The 23763-nt window shown below is 40.1% G+C and overlaps 1 protein-coding gene and 1 pseudogene across 2 annotated transcripts in view; both read left to right on the top strand.

Moving 5' to 3' along the window:
• The window catches only part of ZNRF2 (zinc and ring finger 2), a 101787-nt gene extending 99294 nt beyond the window's left edge, over window positions 1-2493 (top strand). Inside the window, exon 6 of the transcript XR_008473330.2 lies at window positions 1-2493. This exon is cut by the window's left edge and continues 10181 nt beyond it. The gene's annotated coding sequence lies outside the window, so the exon portion shown is untranslated.
• Window positions 1-23763, top strand: part of LOC144578340 (26S proteasome regulatory subunit 8-like) — a 28390-nt pseudogene extending 4627 nt beyond the window's left edge. Inside the window, exon 1 of the transcript XR_013523902.1 lies at window positions 1-23763. This exon is cut by the window's left edge and continues 4627 nt beyond it. The product of XR_013523902.1 is annotated as a 26S proteasome regulatory subunit 8-like (transcript).

The raw sequence follows: 23763 nt of genomic DNA, 5'->3' as shown, positions 1-23763 counted from the left end.
TCCTATCCTTACCCGAATATTTCTGAAGACCTTCTAATTCCAACTTTGTGAAGACTCTTGGGTCTCTTTCAAAGTTTATTTAACTGCTGCACATGAGCAGAATTTGTCCTAAATTATTAAGTTGAGGCAATTTTCTCATTTTTTAATGAAAGAGCTGCAAATACCTTTAAAAGGTTGAGGGTCTAATGAATCTTCATGTGCATTCATAGAGAGCATTGGCTTTCATTGTGATTATGGTGTTTGAATACCTGGTCAGTTTTATCGTTAGGAAGTGTTTGTGAGGCTTTGGCCAGATAATCCTCAGGAATTGTGAGTGATGTTGATGAATAGCTCTAGTCATATTTGTCTCTTGTGTTGAGTTCTATGGGGACATTTTCATGGGTTTCAGACCTTCCAGCTATAGTTGGCTTCCTGCCCATGTCAATGCTTAAACTGTTAAACTTGTCCACCAAACCCTCAATTCATAAAGCTGACCCTTCAAAATCCAGCATGAGAGGCAGCTAGTAGTCATTTCTAAAGTGTCTTCAATAAGATGTTCATAGTTTAGTGCCTAGAGATTCTTGCTCAAATGCTGTGTTGAATGGAGTCAGTGGTAGAGATTGGCAGGGAGGTTGTCTATAAGGTTGGCATACACAGTGGGAAGACAGACATTACATACATCTTCTTTGGGATTCCCATAAGCAAGTGGTTCTCAATTCTTGGCTAAACATTAGATCAACTCAGGAGAGGGGAAAGATGTATAGAGGCATCTCTTTAAATATATTAAGGTCTTGGTCTCACTACAGAGATTCCAAGTTAATCCAGTGTGATTCTGTTGTATAGCCAGTGTACAACCTATCAAAGGTTTTCTCACCTATGAAGAGGAAAGGGTGCCAACAGTGTCTCAGACCTCTGTAACTGAACTCTAGCTATATTCCTTTCAATTTTCTTTCCTGCTTGATCAAACTCTTGACCCTTTTTGGTTGAGAAAACTGCTCTGGCATCATTATTCATTCTCCCCAAATCTGGTTCATAGGATAAATTGTCTAATTCAGCCAGGCTTTGATCCTTGATTTTCACAATAGAATTGGTAGATTCCTAAGAGCTCTTTCTACCTCCAGAATGGCTCTGACAAATCAAAACTTTTTAGCTTCCAGACACTTTTCTTCCTTTCGATTTAAAAAACAACTTAGACCTTCAAAATAATGTCTTTGATTTGTCCTCGTTTTCTCTCCCTCCCCAAGCAGACCATCAATGAGTCACTGAATAAAATGCTGTAAGCAACTAGGAGCACAAACTAGGAATGAAACATGTAGTAGTTAATAATTCAAAAGCAGTGTTCTGCTACACTCACATCAATCACTAGAAAGCTATTGAAGTCTAAGTAGGTAACTCTAGTCTGATTTTCGTTCTTCGAGTTACCTTGGTAATCTTCAGAAATCTCTGTCCCTGAAGGAGAACGTGTATTGGAGTTACTTGAACTAGAACGCAGAGTGAATGGAAGTGTTGCTTCATTCATTTAGCACATATTTCTTGAACATTCAATAGATGGAAGACACTGTGTGAGACGCTACATAAACATTGATGGGGGAAAAGGATAGTGCCTGCCCTAATGGGGCTTAATCATGTATAGTATCACAAACCTGTAAAAGGCTGTTTGAAACATAGTTCTTCAGTAAGTATTTGTGTCAGTTCTTACAAGGTACGAGGTTATTAAGGTCATTGGAAAACCACTTATTTGACTCTATATCCTGTAAAACTTTTATACATTGTACCAGACCTTCCCGTGTGTCTGCTTCTAAAACGAAGGGGAAAGTAGGTAAAAGTATTGAAAACACTAGGATCAAAGTAGAGTCAGCCAGACACAGATTTTCTAACTTGTTTCCACTTTTAGAAGGCTATTTCATCAGTAAGAATAGTATTATATTTTTAATCAGCTTTTTCTTCATTGCTTTTTAAAGGCAACTTTAGTGTTTTTTTTAAAGTAATTTATATTTCTTTGAGACAGAGTCTTGCTCTTGCCCAGGCTGGAGTGCAGTGACGAGATATTAGCTCACTGCAACCTCCATAAAGGCAACTTTATTAAGCTACAATTTACATGCAACAAAAACATTATGCATGTACAGTCTGATTAATTTGGACAAGACATATATACCTGTGTGAGTATCACCACAACCAAAATAGAGAATATTTTCTTTACCCCTGAAAAGTTACTTCAAGTCCCTTAATTGTTGGTTCCCACTCATCAACCTACGTCGACCTGTTCTGTCACTGTGGATTAGATTAAATCATTCAGTATATAATTTATTTGTGTAAATTTGTTTGCTTAGCATAGTGTCTCTGAGACCATCACATGCAGTGATGTTGCTTGAATCATCATAAGACATTGCTTGAATCAGTAGTGTTCCATTAGATGAGTATGCTACAGTTTGTTATTCTCTATTGGTGGGAACCTGGGCTCTTTCTAGTTTGGGGCTATTATGAATAAAGTGGCTATGAACATTTGAATATAAATCTTTGTGTGAACATGTGATTTCATTTCTCTTCAATAAATACCTAGAGATAAAATGGGTGAGTCATGTGGTAAGTATTTGTTTATAAGATACTGTGAAACTGTTTTCCAAAGTGGCTGTGCCACGTTACATTTCCACCAGCAATGTGTGAGGGTTGCAGTTTTACCACATTATTGCCAACATATGCTGCTGTCAGTGTTTTTAATTTTTGCCATTCTAGTGGATATGCAGTAGTATCTCATGATTTTAGTTGGAATCTATTTAACTACTAGTGACATTAATCATCTTTTTATATGCTTATTTGCCATTCCTGTATCATCTTTGGTGAAAGGTCTGTTCAGTTCTTTATACCATTATTTTTAACAGGTTTGAGATTTAACTTACATACCATAAAAATCCACCCACTAAAAGTATACAGTTAAATAGTTTTTCCTATGTTTTTTGAGTTGTACAGTCATCAGCATAATCAGTTTTTGAGTATTTATATCACCCTAAAGAAACCTCATACTCATTAGCAATCACCCTCTATTTTCCCCTCCTCTTGTCCTAGGCAGCCACTAATCAACTTTGTCTACATAGGTTTTCCTTGACTAGGTATTACATATAAATGGTATAATACAAACATAGAGTCTTTTACATTTGGCTTCACCTAACATAATTATTTCTGAAGATCACCCATGTTTAGCATGTATTAGTAGTTTTTCCCTTATTTTTTGCTGAATAGTATTCTATTATGTAGATATACCACATTTGTTTATCCATTTGCCAGTTGATAGATTGGATTGTCTCCATTTTGGGGTCTTTTATGAATAGTACTAGTATGAATGTTCACCTTCAGTTGTTTGTTTGGACATATGGTTCCATTTGTCTTGTCTAAGTACTTAGAAGTGGAATTGCTGGGTCATGTGTGTGCAGCTTTGCACACCGTGCTCCTCACTTCCTTGGTCTCAAATTTCTGGCTGATTCGCCCGTCTGTGGCTTGCTCTAGCCATTTTCTCAATTTAGGTGCAATGTTTGCCTTCTCTGTTTGCTGTCCAGATAGGTATTGCTTTCGACAATACCCTTCATGTGCATTTTTCCCACATTCTGTTCCATATCAATTCAGCCCCCTCCAGCAGGGAGGCTGCAGGCCTTGACAGCCTGCACACACTGGTGGAACTATATTGACAGAATTTGAGGATTAGGGGAGAGTGAGATGGGGGCAGCCTCAGACTACAGTGCCATGGACTCCCACTGTTCTTCTAACCAAGGTGCAGAAGGTTTTCTTGAGTAGATGTTTCTCAGTTTGTTGCATGCATTTGTCAGTTCTTAGAATTCTGAAATAAGTTGTCAAGTTTTATCATTGCTTTTTGAGGAGAGAATTTGCCAAACTCCTTACTCAGACATTCCTGGTCTCATTGGGATGCTCTTTTTTTTTTAAATTAAGTTCTGGGATACGTGTGCAGAACGTGCAGGTTTTTTACATAGGTATACATGTGCCATGGTGGTTTGGTACACCCATCAACCTGTCATCTACATTAGGTATTTCTCCTAATGCTATTCCCCCAAAATCTCCACCCCCTGACAGACCCCAGTGTGTGATGTTCCCCTCCTTGTATCCATATGTTCTCATTGTTCAACTCCCACTTGTGAGTGAGAACATACAGTGTTTGGTTTTCTGTTCCTGTGTTAGTTTGCTGAGAATGATGGTTTCCAGCTTCATCTATGTCCCTGAGAAGGAAATGAACTCATCCTTTTTTATGGCTGCATAGTATTCCATTGTGTATATGTGCCACATTTTTTCTTTTCCTTTTTTTTTTTTGAGATGGAGTTTTTCTCTTGTTGCCCTGACTGGAGTACAATGGCACGATCCTGGCTCACCGTAGCCTCTGCCTCCCAGGTTGAAGCACTTCTTTTGTCTCATCTTCCCTAGTAGCTGGGATTACAGACATATGCCACCATGCCTGGGTAATTATTTATTTATTTATTTTGAGATGGAGTCTTGCCCTTGTCCCCAAGGCTGGAGTGCAGTGGTGCAATCTCATCTCACTGCAACCTCTGCCTTCTGGGTTCAAGCAATTCTCCTGCCTTAGCCTCCCAAGTAGCTGAGATTACAGGTGCCTGCCACCATGCCCAGCTAATTTTTATATTTTTTGTAGAGACGGGGTTTCACCATGTTGGCAAGGATGGTCTCAAACTCCTGACCTCAGGTGATCTGCCTGTCTCAGCCTTCAAAAGTCTATCATTGATGGGCATTTGGTTTGGTTCCAAGTCTTTACTATTGTGAATAGTGCTGCAATAAACATACATGTGTGTATGTGTTTGTAGTAGAATGATTTATACTGCTTTGGGTATATACCCAGTAATGGGATTTGCTGGGTCAAATGGTATTTCTGGTTCTAGATCCTTGAAGAATTGACACACTGTCTTCTACCATAGTTGAACTAATTACACTCCCACCAACAGTGTTAAAGCATTCTTATTTTCCCACATCCTCCCCAGCATCTGTTGTATCTTGACTTTACAGTGATCATCACCATTCTAACTGGTGTGAAATGGTATCTGAATGTGGTTTTGATTTGCATTTCTCTAATGACCAGTGATGATGAGCTTTTTTTTCATCTGTTTGTTGGCTGCATAAATGTCTTCTTTTGAGAAGTGTCAGTTTATATCATTTGACCACTTTTTGATGGGGTTGCTTGTTTTTTTCTTGTAAATTATTTAAGTTCCTTGTAGATTCTGGATATTAGTCTTTTGTCAGATGGATAGATTGCAAAAATTTTCTCCCATTCTGTAAGTGGCCTGTTCACTCTGATGACAGTTTCTTTTGCTGCGCAGAAGATCTGTAGTTTAATTAGATCCCATTTGTCAATTTTGGGTTTTGTTGCCATTGCTTTTGGTGTTTTAGTCATGAAGTCTTTGTCCAGGCCTATTTCCTGAATGGTATTGCCTAGGTTTTCTGCTAGGGTTTTTATGGTTTTAGGTTTTACATTTAAGTCTTTAATCCATCTTGAGTTAATTTTTGTATAAGGTGTAAGGAAGGGATCTAGTTTTAGTTTTCTGCATATGGCTAGCCAGTTTTCCCAACACCATTTATTAAATAGGGAATCCTTTCCCCATTCTTGTTTTTGTCAGATTTGTCAAAGATCAGATGGTTGTGGATGTATGGTGTTATTTTGCAGCCTCTGTTCTGTTCCATTGGCCTATATATTTGTTTTGGTACCATGCTGTTTTGATTACGGTAGCCTTGCAATATAGTTTGAAGTCTGGTAGTGTAATGCCTCCAGTTTTTTTCTTTTTGCTTAGAATTATCTTAGCTATATGGGCTCTTTTTTTGTTCCATATGAAATTTAAAGTAGTTCTTCTAATTCTTTGAAGAAAGTCATTGGCAGCTTGAAGGGGACAGCACTGAATCTATAAATTACTTAGGGCAGTATGTCCATTATTACAATACTGATTCTCCCTATCAGTGAGCATGGAATGTTTTTCCATTTGTTTGTGTCCTCTCCTATTTCCTTGAGCAGTAGTTTTTTGTTCTCCTTGATGAGGTCCTTCACATCCCTTGTAAGTTGTATTCCTATCTATTTTATTCTCTTTGTAGCAATTGTGACTGAGAGTTCACTCATGATTTGGCTCTGTTTGTCTATTATTGGTGTATAGGGATGCTTGTGATTTTTGCACATTAATTTTGTGTCCCGAGACTTTGCTGAAGTTGCAGTTGTATATCTTATTATTGAATTGTAAGAGTTCCTTGTTTTTCATCCAAGTCTTAGATATGTAATTTGTGAATGAATTCTCAATCTATGCTTGCCTTTTCCATTTTTTTTTTAAATTTTTTATTGCATTTTAGGTTTTGGGGTACATGTGCAGAACATGCAAGACAGTTGCATAGGTATACACATGGCAGTGTGTTTTGCTTCCTTTCTCCCCTTCACCCACATTTGGCATTTCTCCCCAGGCTATCCCTCCCCAGCTCCCCCCGCCGCTGGCCCTCCTGTTTTCCCCCCGATAGACCCCAGTGTTTAGTACTCCCCTCCCTGTGTCCATGTGTTCTCATTTTTCATCCCCCGCCTATGAGTGAGAATATGCGGTATTTCATTTTCTGTTCATGTGTCAGTTTGCTGAGAATGATGTTCTCCAGATTCATCCATGTCCCTACAAACGACACGAACTCATCATTTCTGATTGCTGCATAATATTCCATGGTGTATATGTGCCACATTTTCCCAGTCCAGTCTATCATCAATGGGCATTTGGGTTGGTTCCAGGTCTTTGCTATTGTAAACAGTGCTGCAATGAACATTCGTGTGCATGTGTCCTTATAGTAGAACGATTTATAGTCCTTTGGATATATACCCAGTAATAGGATTGCTGGGTCAAATGGAATTTCTTATTTCTAAGGCCTTGAGGAATCGCGACACTGTCTTCCACAATGGTTGAACTAATTTACACTCCCACCAACAGTGTAAAAGTCCTTCTTCTCCACAGCCTCTCCAGCATCTGTTGTCTCCAGATGTTTTAATGATCGCCATTCTAACTGGCGTGAGATGGTATCTCAATGTGGTTTTGATTTGCATCTCTCTAATGACCAGTGATGATGAGCATTTTTTCATATGACTGTTGGCCTCATGTATGTCTTCTTTTGTAAAGTGTCTGTTCATATGCTTTGCCCAGTTTTGAATGGGCTTGTTTGTTTTTTTCCTGTAAATCTGTTTGAGTTCTTTGTAAATTCTGGATATCAGCCCTTTGTCAGATGGGTAAACTGCAAAAATTTTTTCCCATTCTGTTGGCTGCCGATTCACTCTAGTGACTTTCTTTTGCCGTGCAGAAGCTGTGGAGTTTGATTAGGTCCCATTTGTCTATTTTGGCTTTTGTTGCCAATGCTTTTGGTGTTTTGTTCATGAAGTCCTTGCCCACTCCTATGTCCTGGATGGTTTTGCCTAGATATTCTTCTAGGGTTTTTATGGTGCCAGGTCTTATGTTTAGGTCTTTAATCCATCTGGAGTTAATTTTAGTGTAAGGTGTCAGGAAGGGGTCCAGTTTCTGCTTTCTGCACATGGCTAGCCAGTTTTCCCAACACCATTTATTAAACAGGGAATCTTTTCCCCATGGCTTGTTTTTGTCAGGTTTATCAAAGATTGTATGGTTGTAGATATGTTGTGTTGCCTCCGGTGCCTCTGTTTTGTTCCATTGGTCTGTATCTCTGTTTTGGTACCAGTACCATGCTGTTTTGATTACTGTAGCCTTTTAGTATAGTTTGAAATCCGGTAGTGTGATGCCCCCCGCTGTGTTCTTTTTGCTTAGAATTGACTTGGCTATGCGGGCTCTCTTTTGGTTCCATATGAAGCTCATGGTGGTTTTTTCCAGTTCTGTGAAGAAAGTCAATGGTAGCTTGATGGGGATTGTGTTGATTCTGTAAATTACTTTGGGCAGTATAGCCATTTTCACGATATTGATTCTTCCTAACCATGAACATGGAATGTTTCTCCATCTGTTTGTGTCCTCTCTTATTTCGTTGAGTAGTGGTTTGTAGTTTTCCTTGAAGAGGTCCCTTACATTTTTTGTGAGTTGTATTCCTAGGTATTTTATTCTTTTTCTAGCAATTGTGAATGGCAGTTCGTTCTTGATTTGGCTTTCTTTAAGTCTGTTATTGGTGTAGACGAATGCTTGTGATTTTTGCACATTGATTTTATATCCTGAGACTTTGCTGAAGTTGCTTATCAGTTTCAGGAGTTTTTGGGCTTAGGCAATGGGGTCTTCTAGGTATACTATTATGTCGTCTGCAAATAGAGACCATTTGGCTTCCACCTTTTCTATTTGAATACCCTTTATTTCATTTTCTTGCCTGATTGCTCTGGCTAGAACTTCCAGTACTATATTGAATAGGAGTGGTGAAAAAGGGCATCCTTGTCTAGTGCCGGATTTCAAAGGGAATGCTTCCAGTTTTTGCCCATTCAGTATGATATTGGCTGTTGGTTTGTCGTAAATAGCTTTTATTACTTTGAGATACGTTCCATCGATACCAAGTTTATTGAGGGTTTTTAGCATAAAGGGCTGTTGAATTTTGTCAAATGTCTTCTCTGCATCAATTGAGATAATCATGTGGTTTTTGTTTTTGGTTCTGTTTATGTGGTGAATTACATTCATAGACTTGCGTATGTTGAACCAGCCTTGCATCCCCAGGATGAATCCTACTTGATCATGATGGGTAAGTGTTTTGATTGCTGTTGCAATCGGCTTGCCAATATTTTATTGAAGATTTTTGCATCTGTGTTCATCATGGATATTGGCCTGAAGTTTTCTTTTCTCGTTGGGTCTCTGCCAGGTTTTGGTATCAGGATGATGTTGGTCTCATAAAATGATTTGGGAAGTATTCCCTCTTTTTGGATTATTTGGAATAGTTTCAGAAGAAATGGTATTAGCTCCTCTTTGTGTGTTTGGTAGAATTCGGCTGTGAATCCATCTGGACCTGGGCTTTTTTTGTGTGGTAGGCTCTTAATTGCTGCCTTGACTTCTGACCTTGTTATTGGTCTATTCATAGTTTCAGCTTCCTCCTGGTTTAGGCTTGGGAGGACACAGGTGTCCAGGAATTTATCCATTTCTTCCAGGTTTACTAGTTTATGTGCATAGAATTGTTTGTAATATTCTCTGATGATGGTTTGAATTTCTGTGGAATCTGTCGTGATTTCCCCTTTGTCATTTTTTATTGCATCTATTTGGTTGTTCTCTCTTCTTTTTTTATCAATCTGGCTAGTGGTTTGTCTATTTTGTTGATCTTTTCAAAAAACCAGCTCTTGGATTTATTGATTTTTTTGAAGGGTTTTTCGTGTCTCTATCTCCTTCAGTTCAGCTCTGATCTCAGTTATTTCTTGTCTTCTGGTAGGTTTTGAGTTTTTTTGGTCTTGCTCCTCTAGCTCTCAATTTTGACTCTAGGGTGTCAATTTCGGATCTCTCCATTCTCCTCGTATGGGCAATTATTGCTATATATTTTCCTCTAGAGACTGCTTTAAATGTGTCCCAGAGATTCTGGCATGTTGTATCTTCGTTCTCATTAGTTTCAAAGAACTTCTTTATTTCTGCCTTCAGTTCATTGTTTATCCAGTCAACATTCAAGAGCCAGTTGTTCAGTTTCCATGAAGCTGTCCGGTTCTGAGTTGGTTTCTGAATTCTGAGTTCTAACTTGATTGCACTATGGTCTGAGAGACTGTTATGATTTCAGTTGTTTTGCATTTGCTGAGCAGTGCTTTACTTCCAATTATGTGGTCAATTTTAGAGTAGGTGTGATGTGGTGCTGAGAAGAATGTATATTCTGTGGATTGGAGTGGCGAGTTCTGTAAATGTATATCAGGTTTGCTTGTTCGAGGTCTGAGTTGAAGCCCTGGATATCCTTGTTGATTTTCTGTCTGGTTGATCTGTCTAATATTGACAGTGGAGTGTTAAAGTCTCCCACTATTATTGTGTGGGAGTCTAAGTCTCTTTGTAAGTCATTAAGAACTTGCCTTATGTATCTGGGTGCTCCTGTATTGGGTCCATATATGTTTAGGATAGTTAGCTTTTCTTGTTGTATCGATCCTTTTATTATTATGTAATGACCTTCTTTGTCTCTTTTGATCTTTGTTGCTTTAAAGTCTATTTTATCAGAGATGAGAATTGCAACTCCTGCTTTGTTTTGCTCTTCATTTGCTTGGTAAATCTTCCTCCATCCCTTTATTTTGAGCCTTTGTGTATCCTTGCATGTGAGATGGGTTTCCTGGATACAGCACACTGATGGGTTTTGGTTTTTTATCCAATTTGCCAGTCTGTGTCTTTTGATTGGTTCATTTAGTCCATTTACATTTAGGGTTAATACTGTTATGTATGAATTTGATACTGCCATTTTGATGGTAGCTGGCTGTTTTGCCCATTAGTTGATGTAGATTCTTCATTATGTTGATGGTCTTTAGCATTTAGTGTGATTTTGGAGTGGCTGGTACTAGTTGTTCCTTTCTATGTGTAGTGCCTCTTTCAGGAGCTCTTGTAAAGCAGGCCTGGTGGTGACAAACTCTCTGAGTACTTGCTTGTTCGCAAAGGATTTTATTTTTCCTTCACTTATGAAGCTCAGTTTGGCTGGATATGAAATTCTGGGTTGAAAGTTCTTTTCTTTAAGGATGTTGAATATTGGTCCCCACTCTCTTCTGGCTTGTAGGGTTTCTGCCGAGAGATCTGCTGTGAGTCTGATGGGCTTCCCTTTGTGGGTGACCCGACCTTTCTCTCTGGCTGCCCTTAGTATTTTCTCCTTTATTTCAATTCTGGGGAATCTGACGATTATGTGCCTTGGGGTTGCTCTTCTTGCGGAATATCTTTGTGGCCTTCTCTATTTCCTGCATTTGAGTGTTGGCCTGCCTTGCTAGGTGGGGGAAATTCTCCTGGATAATATCCTGAAGAGTATTTTCCAGCTTGGATTCATTCTCTTAATCACATTCTGGTACACCTATCAAACATAGGTTAGGTCTCTTCACATAGTCCCACATTTCTTGGAGACTTTGTTCATTCCTTTTTGCACTTTTTTCTCTAATCTTGGTTTCTCGTTTTATTTCATTGAGTTGATCTTCAACTTCTGATATTCTTTCTTCTGCTTGGTCAATTCGGCTGTTGAAACTTGTGCATGCTTTACGAAGTTCTCGTATTGTGTTTTTCAGCTCCTTCAATTCATTCATATTCCTCTCTAAGTTATCCATTCTTGTTATCATTTCCTCGAATCTTTTTTCAAATCTTTTTTCAAGGTTCTTAGTTTCTTTGCATTGATTTAAAACATGTTCTTTTAGCTCACTAAAGTTTCTCATTATCCACCTTCTGAAGTCTAATTCCGTCATTTCGTCACACTCATTCTCCGTCCAGCTTTGTTCCCTTGCTGGTGAGGAGTTTTGGTCCTTTCTAGGAGGTGAGGTGTTCTGGTTTCGGGTATTTTCCTCCTTTTTGCACTGGTTTCTTCCCGTCTTTGTGGATTTATCCACCTGTTGTCTGAGTAGTTGCTGACTTTTCGATTGGGTCTCTGAGTGGACGCCCAGATTGTTGATGATGAAGTATTTCTGCTACTTGGTTTTCCTTCTACCAGTCTAGCCCCTCCACTGTACGACTGCTGAGGTCCACTCCAGGCCCTGCTTGTCTGGGGTGCACCTATAGCAGCTGCGGAACAGTGAGGGATGCTACCAGTTTCTTTTTCTGCTATCTTTGTCCCAGAATGATGCCTGCCAAATGTCAGTCTTCTGGATATAGAGGGGTCAGGGAGCTGCTTGAGGAAACAGTCAGTACTTTATAGGAGCTGAAGTGCTGAGCTGTGAGCTCTGTTCATTCAGGGCTGTTAGGCTGCTACGTTTAATTCTGCTGCAGCAGAACTCATTTTAAAAAACCCTTTTTTTCTCAGATGCTCTGTCTCGGGGGGTTGGGGCTTTCTTTATGAGTGTCTGTTGCGCTGTCCTGCCCAGCTAGGAGGCAGTCTAGTCACTATTTGCTTGCCGAGGCTCCGCCCTGCTGGTGTGAGGTCCGCCCTGTTGCTGCAGGCTCTGCCCTTCTGCTGCGGTCTCTGCCCTGCTGCCATGGGCTATGCCCTGTGGCGGAGTCTCTCTGTTGTGGCGGGTTGCCTTGGTAACGGCAGGCTGTGTCAGCAATGGGAGTGTAACCTCAGTAGGGGCGATTGCCTCAGTAATGGCGGGCGCCCCTCCCCCACTGAGCTGCACCGTCCTGGGTTCAGCTGTGCCCGCAGTGAAACTCTCCGCCCTGAGCGTTTCAAATTGCTGTTTTGTTTGTCCCACTGCGCTGGCCCAAACACCGTTTCCCTGAAATCTCCTGGTCTGGCTCACTGTCCAAGTCCCGTTCAATCAGATGGATGTGCCAATCTGCCCTCTCAAGTCTCAGATTGCCGGTTAAACAGGGCACCTGGACAAGTGCACTTTGTGCGGAGCGCTGTGGAGCGCCGCTGCGCTGTAGCGCTGGCTGCTGGCTACACCGGCCACCGGCTGCACCAGCCAAAACCGCTGCGCTGGCGTCTTGCTTCTTTTTTATACCTGGGAATTTTCCCATTCTGTGGGCAACAAAGATCTTTCTGGAAATGTCCCTGACTCACCCTTCGCACGTTCACCGAGAGCTTCAATCCTGGGTTGTTCTCACTGTGCCATCTTGAGTCGTTCTCCCATTTTCTTAATAGTACCTTTGAAAGAGCATATTTTAAAATTTTGATGTCAAATTTATTTATTCTTTCCTGTTTTCCTGCCCTTTTTTGTCCTAAGAAATTGTTACATTATACAAAGTCACAAAGATTTTCTGTATGGCTCTTAGATCCAGATCTATGATAGAAGTTGAGTTAATTCTTGTCTATTGTGAGGTTAAGGCCTGAGGTTCATACTTAATCATATCATTCTCCAGTTTGTTCCAGGTCATTTGGTGAAATGATATCATTTGCCTATTGCATTAACTTGCCATCTTTGTTGCAAATCAAGTAACTTTCTATATGTGGACCTGTTTCTGGGCCCTATTCTAGTCCATTAATTTATATGTCTATGTTAATATCATACTTGCTTAATTACTGTAGAATTACAGTAAATTTTGAAATAATCAACTTTGGTTTTGAAAGAAATTTATACTAGTTCTAGAAGATTATCCTTTGTTTTTGTTGTGTTTTCTTTCAGCACTTTAAAGATGTTACTCTATTGTCTTCAAACAAGAAGTTTGCCATTATTCTTTTTGTTTGTCATTTTTAGTTGAGATATTTATATGCCATAGAATTCACTGTTTTGAGGTATACAATTCACCGTGGTTTTTTTTTTTTTAGCATATTCACAAGATTGTACAACCATCACCATGGATTCCAGAACATTTACATCGCTTTAAAAAGAAATCCTATGCCCATTAGTGGTTACTCTCCATTTCCCCCTTCCCTCCTTGCCCCACCAATAACTAACCTACTTTCTGTCTCTGTGGATCTGTCTGTTCTGGACATTTTATTAAATGGAATTATATAGCAGGTGGTGTTTTGTCTGTTTCTTTAATTCAGCATTATGTTTTCAAAGTTCACTTGTGTTGTAACCCATATCTGTACTTTTTTTTCGTGGTTGAATAATATTCTATTGTATGTACCACATTTTGTTTATGGAAATTGGGGCTGTTTTTACTCTTTGGCCGTTATGAATAATGCTACCATGAGCATTAGTGTATAGGTCTTGGTGTGAATGTGTTTTTAATTCCTTTGGGCACATACCTAAGAGTAATTTGTTGGATCATATGGTAACTCTGTGTTTAACTTTCTGAAAACTGCCAAGCTTTTGACTCCACCATTTTACATTCCCAACAGCAATGTATAAGGGTCCCCAGTTTCTCCAAGCTGAAGCTAGTGGGAGTGTTGGACGATGAGAGCCAGTGGAGTAGTTTGTTATGCAGCAACAGATACCCAGAACAGAATTTGGTACCTGAATAGGGTGCTGCCATTACAAAATCCTAAAACCTGGCATTGGCTTTGAGACTGGGGAGCAGGTGGAAGTTGTAAGAGGCTCGAGGAAACTATTGGCAAAGCTCAGCAGGTCTCAAGGGCCGTGTTAGTGAAGGCGTACAGGAAGATGAGCAAGTGTGTTCTCATCAGCAAAAAGGAAATTGTTATTGGTAGTTGGAGAAAAATTCCTTGCTATGTGATAAAGTTTTTGCAACATCACCACATTTGATAGTGATATGGACAGGAGGCAGGGAAATTCTGGGTAGAAGACAGCAATTCCCCTGCAAAGGCCCCAGCCTCAAGCCTGGAAACTGTGGCCCTAAATGAGAACAGTTATTCCTATTTTCCCACTCAAATGTTGCCTTTTTTGGCCCACCCTCCCCACCATCCTGTGCCCATGTAAACTCAACCTCAGTTAGCAAAGAGACAAGTGGCTGAAATCAAGAGAAGAAGCAACTGGGCATCAGAGACTACAGATAAATGCAGTGTAACTTCAGATGGCATGATGTTACAAAGGAGCCTGGCCAGAGAGGGCTGGGCTTCAGGAAAAGACCTTCTTCCTGCACCATCCCCTTTCCAGCTCCCCTTCTGCTGAAAGCCACTTCCACCACTTAATAAATTTCTCCACATTCATCACCTTTCAAACTGCAACCCGATTCTTCTGGGCGCTGAACAAGAACATAGATACCAAGAGGGGAGAGTGTAAAAATTGATCACTCTGACTCTCCACTGACTTGGTTAACATTAGCCATCCACAAACAGCAACTGGTAAAAGAACCTTAGTTGTAACACATCCCTAGACACTGCTGTGGGGCCAGAGCCCAGAAGCACTCACCCTAGTGAATAAAATGACATTTATTTTATTCTAGTGAATAAAATAAAATGACCGGTAATAAAATGACAGAGGACAAAGTTCAAAGAACTTCTAAATAAAAAAGAATCAAGACTTGATTTAAAAGAAAAAAAGACTTTATCTTCCTAGCTTCTGCAGATTGCAGATGGCATTAAAATTTAAAAATCCTTCTGTCCAAAGAGCAAATCTTGGAAAATGTTCTAGGAAAACGTGCTCTGAAAGTGAAGCCAAGGATGTGATTGAGAGACTTCAGGAAGATTTATGGTTGGGCTTCAAAGACCTTGTCAAAAAGACAGATGATCTAAGCATGTGCCTCATAGATCTCTCCTTTTAAAAAAAAAAAAATAGGGCTTCCAAGAACCTTAATGGCATTCTCCCAAAGCAGTGATAGAAAGAGCTCATGGTAAAGAAGGCGTGTCTCGGAGAGATTTGTAAATCCCAAATAGGATTCTTATTAAACCACAGATTTTTAAGGGAATTATGTTGGTAGGCATGCCACAGCTCTAACAGGGATAGAAACAATGCAAAATGAAAAAGGCCTTTGAATCCCCAAACTTTTGCAGACAGGAAGAAAACAGATTAACTGCAAACATAGTTACAGGTACATTTGGGGGCAGCGGGGTGGGAGGGTAGAATAAATATATCAGAGGGCAGGATCAAGGGCTGAGAAGACAGGTGAAAACTGTGGAGACTCATTCCCAGAAAACAGAAGTGAGCCCAGAAGGATTTTAGAATTGCTATGGATGAATGGCTGCTATATGTCTGCCCTTTTCCTTCTTTTTGAAAGAAGTGTAGTGGTTCTCTTCTGTCCAACCATTGTATATTGGGTGTGTGGAGGTAAATAACTTGTCTCTTTTAGTTTATATTACCTCAGATAGCAATGGTACATGAGATGCTATAACAAGAGTTGCTTCTGCATCTAGAACTAATTTACATGGCAGGGTCCTGGAGCCCTAGCTGAAGCCTGATGCTGGAAAATGGAGGACTTCAGGGAATTTTCGCAGAGGTGAATGTATTTTGCATGTGGAGACATCTGAGTAATTTTTGGCAAGAGGTTAGGATTGCTGATTTTAAATCATGCCCACAAATTCTTTGATATTTCTCCCTTCAAGAAGCAAAATCTTGGCTGGGCACAGTGGCTCACTCCTATAATCTCAGCACTTTGGGAGGCCAAGGTGAGTGGATACCTGAGGTCAGGAGTTCAAGACCAGCCTGTCCAGCATGGCAAAACCCCGTCTCTACTAAAAATACAAAAATTAGCTGGGTGTGGTGATACACACCTGTAATCGCAGCTACTCGGGAGACTGAGGCAGGAGAATCGCTTGAACCCAGGAGGCAGACGTTGCAGTGAATGGAACTTGTACTACTGCACTCCAGCCTGGGACAGAGCGAGACTCCATCTCCAAAACAAAGCAAAAAAAAAAAAAATCTTAATTTCACTCATCCTGAGTATGAACTGGCCCTAGTAGCTTGTTTCTAACCAATAGAATTCAGCAGAAATGCTGCTGTATGACTTCCAAGGCTTAGCTAGAAAAGGGAATACAGCTTCTAACTGGCTTTCTCTCAGGGAGGTTCTCCATGGAACCAAGCTTCTATGCTTTGTGAGAAAGCCCTGACCATATCAACCACCATACATGTGAGTGAGGAAGCCTTCTAGACAATTCCAGCCTAACCACCATCTGGCTACAGCTGGACGAGAGACCTGATGGAAAGCTACCCAGAGTCCAGTCAACCCCCAGAATTGTGAGAGAAGATAATATATGATTGTTGTTTTATCTCACTAAGCTTGGGATGGTTTGTTACACAGCAGTTGATAACTATAACAGACACCTTTCCTAGAAACGCTGGAGAACGTGTGCCTGGATGGTCCTGGATATCTCCATGTTTGCTACTTGCTTCTCTACTGTGCTCAGTCAGAGCTGAACCTAGTGTGCTATCTCCAAACCCCCTATTAACCAGAGATTCTCAGCTTCCAGAAATTTCCTGTCTTAGGATCTTGGCACTTTTGAGACTCTTTGAAGTTATGAGACACGATGGACTTACTATCAAAAACTTGGCAAGCAGAGTTAGATCAGCAAGTGTTAACTTTGTTCGAGTAAGCGGGGAAATGGAGCAGCATGGCATTAACCCTGTGCTCTCTAAGCTTTTGCTGAAGCTCAGTTGCTCATTAGATACTTGTTAACAACATACATGTCACTTTGTTGATAGTCATTATTTTCATAGGCGCTGTATATAATTGTTTTAAGCTTAAAGCAAAGAAAATGATTAGTTTATGGTTCTAATCTTTTGGGTGTTTTAAAGTAAAAATTTTCCCACTGCAAAATAATAAATATCTGTTGTAGGAAATTTTGGAAACAACAAGTAAAGCACGAAGGAAAAAAACATTCTTTCTAGTTCTTTTTTCATCTCCCCAGAGATTTTTCTCCTTGTTTGTTGGCATATGTCTTTCCATACTCTTCAATGCATATATATTCACAGGATAACATTATATGTGGTGTTTTAGTACCGCATTTCTAACATTCCATTTATCGTGTTTTGTATTTGCATAGTATTTCATTTCATAGTTGTGCCATATCTTTAAACAATGCTTGTGGTCAAATAATTTCTCCCAGTATTTTACTGTTAAAAAAATGTTTTGATTAACATTTTGGTCTAAAGTTGATGATAAAGTAGGGGTCGTTTTAATTAAGAAATACAATGTCCAGCTATGTACTACTCTGCTGAAAATCCCCCATGGCTCCCATCTTACTCAGAGCCAAAGCTAAGGTCTTTACCATGACTTCAAATGCCCTCAGCCATCTGCTGTGTGCATGCATGCATACACAGCCATGTACATGCCACTTACTCCTACCTCGCTAGTTCCTCATTTCCTGCTCACCCCTGACTCGTTCTCCTGAAGCTATTCCTAGATACACCAGGCAAGTAAGCCCGTGTCAGGGCCTTGGCACTTGTTCTTCCTTCTGCCTATTCCAAGTATCCACAGGCTTCCTCTTTCACTTCCTTTGTTGCTTTGGCTCAGAGATCGCTTTATCTGAGTGCCCTTCCTTAACTATACAATACAAAATAAGAATGTCTTACCAGTTCATGAATCTGCCCTAACCCCTGCATTCCCTGTTTCCTTTACTCAGTTCTATTTTTCTATAACACTTACCTGACAAATATTATGTTTGTTTATTGTCACTCTCCTTCCAGAATATAAGCACTGTGAAGTCAGGGACTTTGTTAGTTTTGACTACTATTGTATCCACAGGTTCTGATACACTGCCTGGCACATAGTTGGCACTCAGTAAGCTCTGAAATAATAAGACTAACATATTGGGATCATGGCAAGGAAGTAATCTACTCCACCTTTTCAAGGGGAGTATAAAGGGTATCCTTAGAGTAGGACTTTGTGAACAAGAGACAGAGATAGAAGGATGTTATTTGGAGCTATGGAGGTTATAGGTATCAGCAGATTAGGAGTTCCAGGGATGTCTTAAAGTAAATTTTTTGCCACTGCAAAATTAATAGATATCTGTTGTAGGAACTTTTGGAAGCATAAGTAAAGCACTTTTTGCTTTACTTGGAGTGGGTGGAACTGGAATGGGGAGGAGAGGACATGGAGAGACTGCTTTTTTTCATTTTGTCTCTTTCTGTAAGATTTGAATTTATAACATGTACCAATTACTTAAATAATAGTAGCATGTTTGGACTTCCAGTTTCTGATGATGGCTAACTATGAAAACTTGCAGAAAGAAAATAATGGATTTTTTTTTAAGTGAAGAACTAAAAAAAATTGAGGAACTTATTGGAACAAAAAGCTGCCTGTGCTGAGGCAGCAGTTGCTGATACCACAAACACTTGTCTGTTGTTTCTGTGGCCTTGCTGAGCCAAAAAGCATGTCAGAGCACAGAGCCCACCTAAGACAGGGTATTTGCAGGAGACCCCACCAACAGGAATCGGATAACAAGGAGCAACATGCTAAAGGTAAGGAGGAGTCAGAACTGAACCCAGTGCCCTCTTCCCAGCAGTTGGGATGAACTGTGGCTACCTTGGTGTTCTTGGAGCAGGGAGGAAAATAAATAGAAAATGCAATTTCCCGGGAATGCCTGTGTGTATCTGTTTTCCTGAAGATTAGCTTCTTAAGTATACATAGCTGGTTGGGCCAAGGATTCTCAAAATCTGAATTTGGCAGAAGCACAGCAAGATCTCTCTGGAAGAGGGCTCATCTCAAACATCAGGAGACTCCTGTTAAATACTTATTCAAGAATAAGTGACAAGCAATAAAGATCGCAAGTTATGCAAGCAACTTGAATATGAATGAGAATAAATCACAGAAGTCCAGCTTTTTCCACTTAGCCTAATCATTTGAGTCATCCATGTTGTCATGTGTATCAGCAGGTTGGTCATTTTCATTGCTGAATGGCAATCCATGGTTTGCTTATCCATTTACTAGTGTAAGATTTGGGTTGGTTCCAGTTTTTAATGACAATGGTTAAGCTGCTGTGAAGATTCACCTAGATGCTTTTATGTGAATCAAAGATTTTGTTTCTCGAGTACATTCCTAGGAGTGGTATTGCTAGTTATATTAATATATATATATACTTACTAGGAAATTGCCAGATGGATTTTTTAAAGTGGTGTTGCCACTTTGCATTCTCATCAACAGTGTATGAAAATTCCAGGTGATTGACATTCTCACCAGAATTTGGGATTGTCTGTGGTTTTGATGTTTTTGCTATTTTGTTATTTTGATTTGGGTATACAGTGCATTTTGTTGTTTTTTTATTTTCATTCTCCCACTACAAATGATGTATATTTTTTCATATTTTCCTCAAATTAGTTTTTATACCTCCTTTGCCCCTCCATATACATTTTAGAATCAGCCTGTTAATTACTACCAAACCTTCTACTGGGATTTTGGGATTGCATTGAACCTACAGATCAATTTTGACATCTTAACAATATTGAGTCCTGTTGCCAGTGAATATAATGTATCTCGCCATTTATTTCAGGGTTTTTGTTTGTTTGTTTGTGATAATCTCGCTCTGTTGTCCAGGCTGGAGTGCAGTGGCGTGATCTTGGCTCACTGCAACCTCCGCCTCCCGGGTTCAAACAATTCTCCTGCCTCAGCCTCCCGAGTAGCTGGGATTACAGCATGCACCACCACACCCGACTAATTTTTGTATTTTTAGTATAGATGGGGTTTCACTATGTAGGCCAGGCTGATCTCGAACTTTTGACCCCAGGTGATCTGCCTGCCTCAGCCCAGCACTTTGGGATTACAGGCATGAGCCACGGCGCCCAGCCTATTTCAGTTTTTTAAAGTGTCTTTCATCAGTGTTTTATGGTTTTCAACATACAGCATAATTTAGCAGGTTTATACTTAAGTATTTGTGATTTTTAGTGCTATTGTAAATAATACTGTTTTTAAGTTTTTAATATTCAGTTTACTGCTATTATATGAAAAAGATTGATTTTTGCGTATTTTCTTTTGTATCTGTGCTCTTCCGAAACTCACTTATTTGTTGTTCTATTAGCTATTTTTTGTAGATTCTGTGCAATTTCCTTCTTAGGCAATTATGTTGTCCACAGATAGAAACCATTTATTTATTCCTTTATAATCTGTACATCTCTTGTTTATTTTCTTTTATTCTCTTTTTATTGTTTGCTCTTCCTCCCCATCATCTGTCACTTTCTGCCTCTGTCCCTTCCCTCTCCTTCCCTCTCACTTCTCCCTTATTATGTTAGCTAATAGAAATAGATCTCACTACTGAAGCTGAGAGCCTTGCTTGTTCTTGAACCTAAGGGGAAAGCATTCAGTCTTTTGCTAAGAGGATTTTTGTTATGAATGGATGTTGAATTTTGGCAAATGTTTTTTTTCCCATCAAATTAAATAATCATATGATTTTTCTTGTCTAATCAACTGATAGGATGACTTTATTGATTAATTTTTGAATGTTGACCCAACTTTTTATGTATTTATGGATTCAATGTGCTAACATTTGGTTGAAGATTTTTTACATATATGTCTGTGAAGGACATGGTCTGTTGTTTTCTTGCAGTATCTTTGGTTTTGGTGTCAGGTTAATGGTGGGCTCATTAAGAAAGTTGGGAAGTGTTCAGTCTTTCCCCTTTCATTTTCTGAGAGTTTGTATAGAATGCTATTTCCTCTATAATCAGTTGTACTGTTTTAGCTGCATCTCTCAAATTATGATTTCTTGGTTGAAAAGAAGCCATGTAGGAATGTGGGGTCATCTGTATTGAGAGTGTAAATGATGTGGTTTGGCTGTGTGTCCCCACCCAGATCTCACCTTGAATTGTAATAATCCCCATGTGTTATGAGAGAGCCAGTGGGAGGTAATTCATTCATGGAGGTGAGTTTTTCCTGCGCTGTTTTCGTGATAGTAAGTCTCACAAGATCTGATGGTTTTATAAAACAGAGTTCTCCTGTACACCGCTCTTGCCTGCTGCAATGTAAGACACGACTTTGCTCCTCCTTGCCTTCTGCCATGGATTGTGAGGACTCCCGAATGTGGAGCTGTAAGTCCATTAAACCTCTTTCCTTCAGGAATTACGCAGACTCAGGTATGTCTTTATTAGAAGTGTGAGAGCAGATTAATACATCACAGTAGGTATGAGCAAACTACTTGTGCCTGGAGGTGGGTAGATTTCCTGAGTGAATGTAAACAGTTCCTGCAAGTCAGGCTGGAGAGTCTGGAGAGAACCAGCTGACCATGGCCACAAGGCTAGCCCCAGTATTTGTTTCCACTCCTAGTAAGCTGTGCTCAAATGATTTCAGCAGAAGTATTTTGTTGACTTGAGGTTACGTTCCAAGTTTTAAAAGTTTGAAGGTTGGGGGTAACAAATGTGAGGAAGCTTCGAATATGGGAAGGGACTTGTAGAAGAAAATCAGCTGTCTAAGTTATTAATGTAACAGCTGTTAATTTTTATCAGTGAGGTCAGGTTGGGAATAAAAACAATCCAACGCCTGTAATCCCAGCACTGTGGGAGGCTGAAGCAGGAGGATCACCTGAGGTCAGAAGTTTGAGATCAGCCTGGGCAGCATGGTGAAACCCCATCTCTACAAAAAATACAAAAATTAGCCAGTTGTGGTGGCAGGCACCTGTAATCCCAGCTACTCCTGAGGCTGAGGCAGGAGAATCACTTGAACCCAGGTGGCAGAGGGTGCAGTGAGCTGAGATTGCGCCAGTGCACCCCACCCAGCCTGAGTGACAGAGCGAGTCTGACTTAAAAAAAAAAAAAATCCAGCTATAGATTTAGGTTTGTAGAGCAGGAGCTATGGACTGAGAACAAACGAGAATTTGCCTTCTCATGTGATGTAGAAGGATCTTGGGAGAATGAAAATATAACAGTGAGAACATGTAAACACAATCTGTGAAGCCTTTTGGTGCTTGCTAGGGGGCACCACAATACAATAACATAAAAGATTACCAGTAGGGTGGGAAAAACAAAGAAAAGCAGAACTATCAGAAAAGTAACCTTGTTCTGTGTCGGGTAGATGCTGTCTACTTAGTGTCACCATCTCTTCAATCTGAGGGTCTTGGGTTATAGCTGTCTTTAATCTCTTCCCAGCAGATTTTTAAGATTCAAGAGCTTAAAATCTCTTGAAAAGGTCCATTTCATCAGAACTCAAAGGGGTTTTTATTTTCTGATATTAAATGACTGTTTGAAATTTCTCATGTGATTTATCAGAATTTATTATTCTATGTTTAGACAACTAAAAAGAGCTTTTTCATACGTTTTAGGGTAATTGAAATTTTGGAAATACCAAATAAAACGAATTATTTCTGTTCTTCCTTTTATAAGATGAAGAGGCAAATCTCAGGGTTGCCTTGTGGCCATTCTAGGATACCTGAAGAACATTTAGTTGTCAACCACACATTGGCAATTTTATTATTCTCAAGTTGGAAAAGTCAAAATAAAGAATAGTTAACAAGCAGACAAAATATGAATGTAAGAAATACTAACTGCAAGAAATTTTTACAATATCATGAACACATAGCAACAATTAGAATGATGGTGATAAGAAACAATTTTTTCTGGCCGATCGCTAACATCCCGGGATTGCAGCTCTCAGAGAAGGAGCGGAGAACTAGAAAACGCCACACTTTCAGACAAATTCTGGTCGCTCACGGAGCAGAAGATCCCCCAGTGGAGGAAACACACGGGTGGCCAGTGCGACTCGCGTGGCCGGCGCAGCGGTTCCGCGGGCACCTCGGCGCGGCAGCTCTTGGAGCAGAGTAAACAGGTTCGGAGGACCCACAAGGGCCCCCAGCACGACACCAGAGCCTGGCTCAGTGGCTGTGACGGCACCTCGGTGCGGCAGCACTTGGCTCAGAGTAAACGGGACCGGTTCCCCTTCTGACCAAGGTTTGGAGCCCCGGGAAGGCAGAGTCGCCTACTACCGACACAAGAAGGAAGCCAGACAGGAGAATCCTGGGCAGAAAAGCACCATCAGGTTTAACGCTGCTGCTCTGGCCCTGGGAACTAACAACCTGGACGCCCACTCAAGAGACCTAATCTGAAAGTTGGTAAATTCAAAGACGGCAGGACGATAAATTTACAATGACGGGAAGAAACCAGCGTAAAAAAGCTGAGAACACTCAAAATCAGAACGCCTCTCCCTCTAAAGATGATCACAGTTCCACATCAACAATGGAACAAGGCTTGATGGAGAATGAGCGCATCCTGATGACAGAATCACTCTTCAAGGAATGGATAATAACAAACTTTGGTGAGTTAAAAGAACACGTTGTAGCCCAATGTAAAGAAACTAGGAACGTTGAAAAAAGGTTTGTTGAAATCCCATTGAGAATAGACAACTTAGAGAGGAGTATGAGTGAATTAATGGAACTGAAGAATACAATACAGGAACTCCGAGAAGTATGCACAGGGTTAAACACTTGAATTGTTCAAGCAGAAGAAAGGATATCAGAGGTCAAAGTCCAACTTAATGAAATAAAACGTGAAGAAAA

This window comes from Callithrix jacchus, chromosome 11 (assembly GCF_049354715.1).
Source record: "Callithrix jacchus isolate 240 chromosome 11, calJac240_pri, whole genome shotgun sequence".
Classification (NCBI taxonomy): Eukaryota; Metazoa; Chordata; class Mammalia; order Primates; family Cebidae; genus Callithrix; species Callithrix jacchus.
Note: the sequence above shows the minus strand (reverse complement) of the source record. Positions and strands in the feature narration are given on the sequence as shown.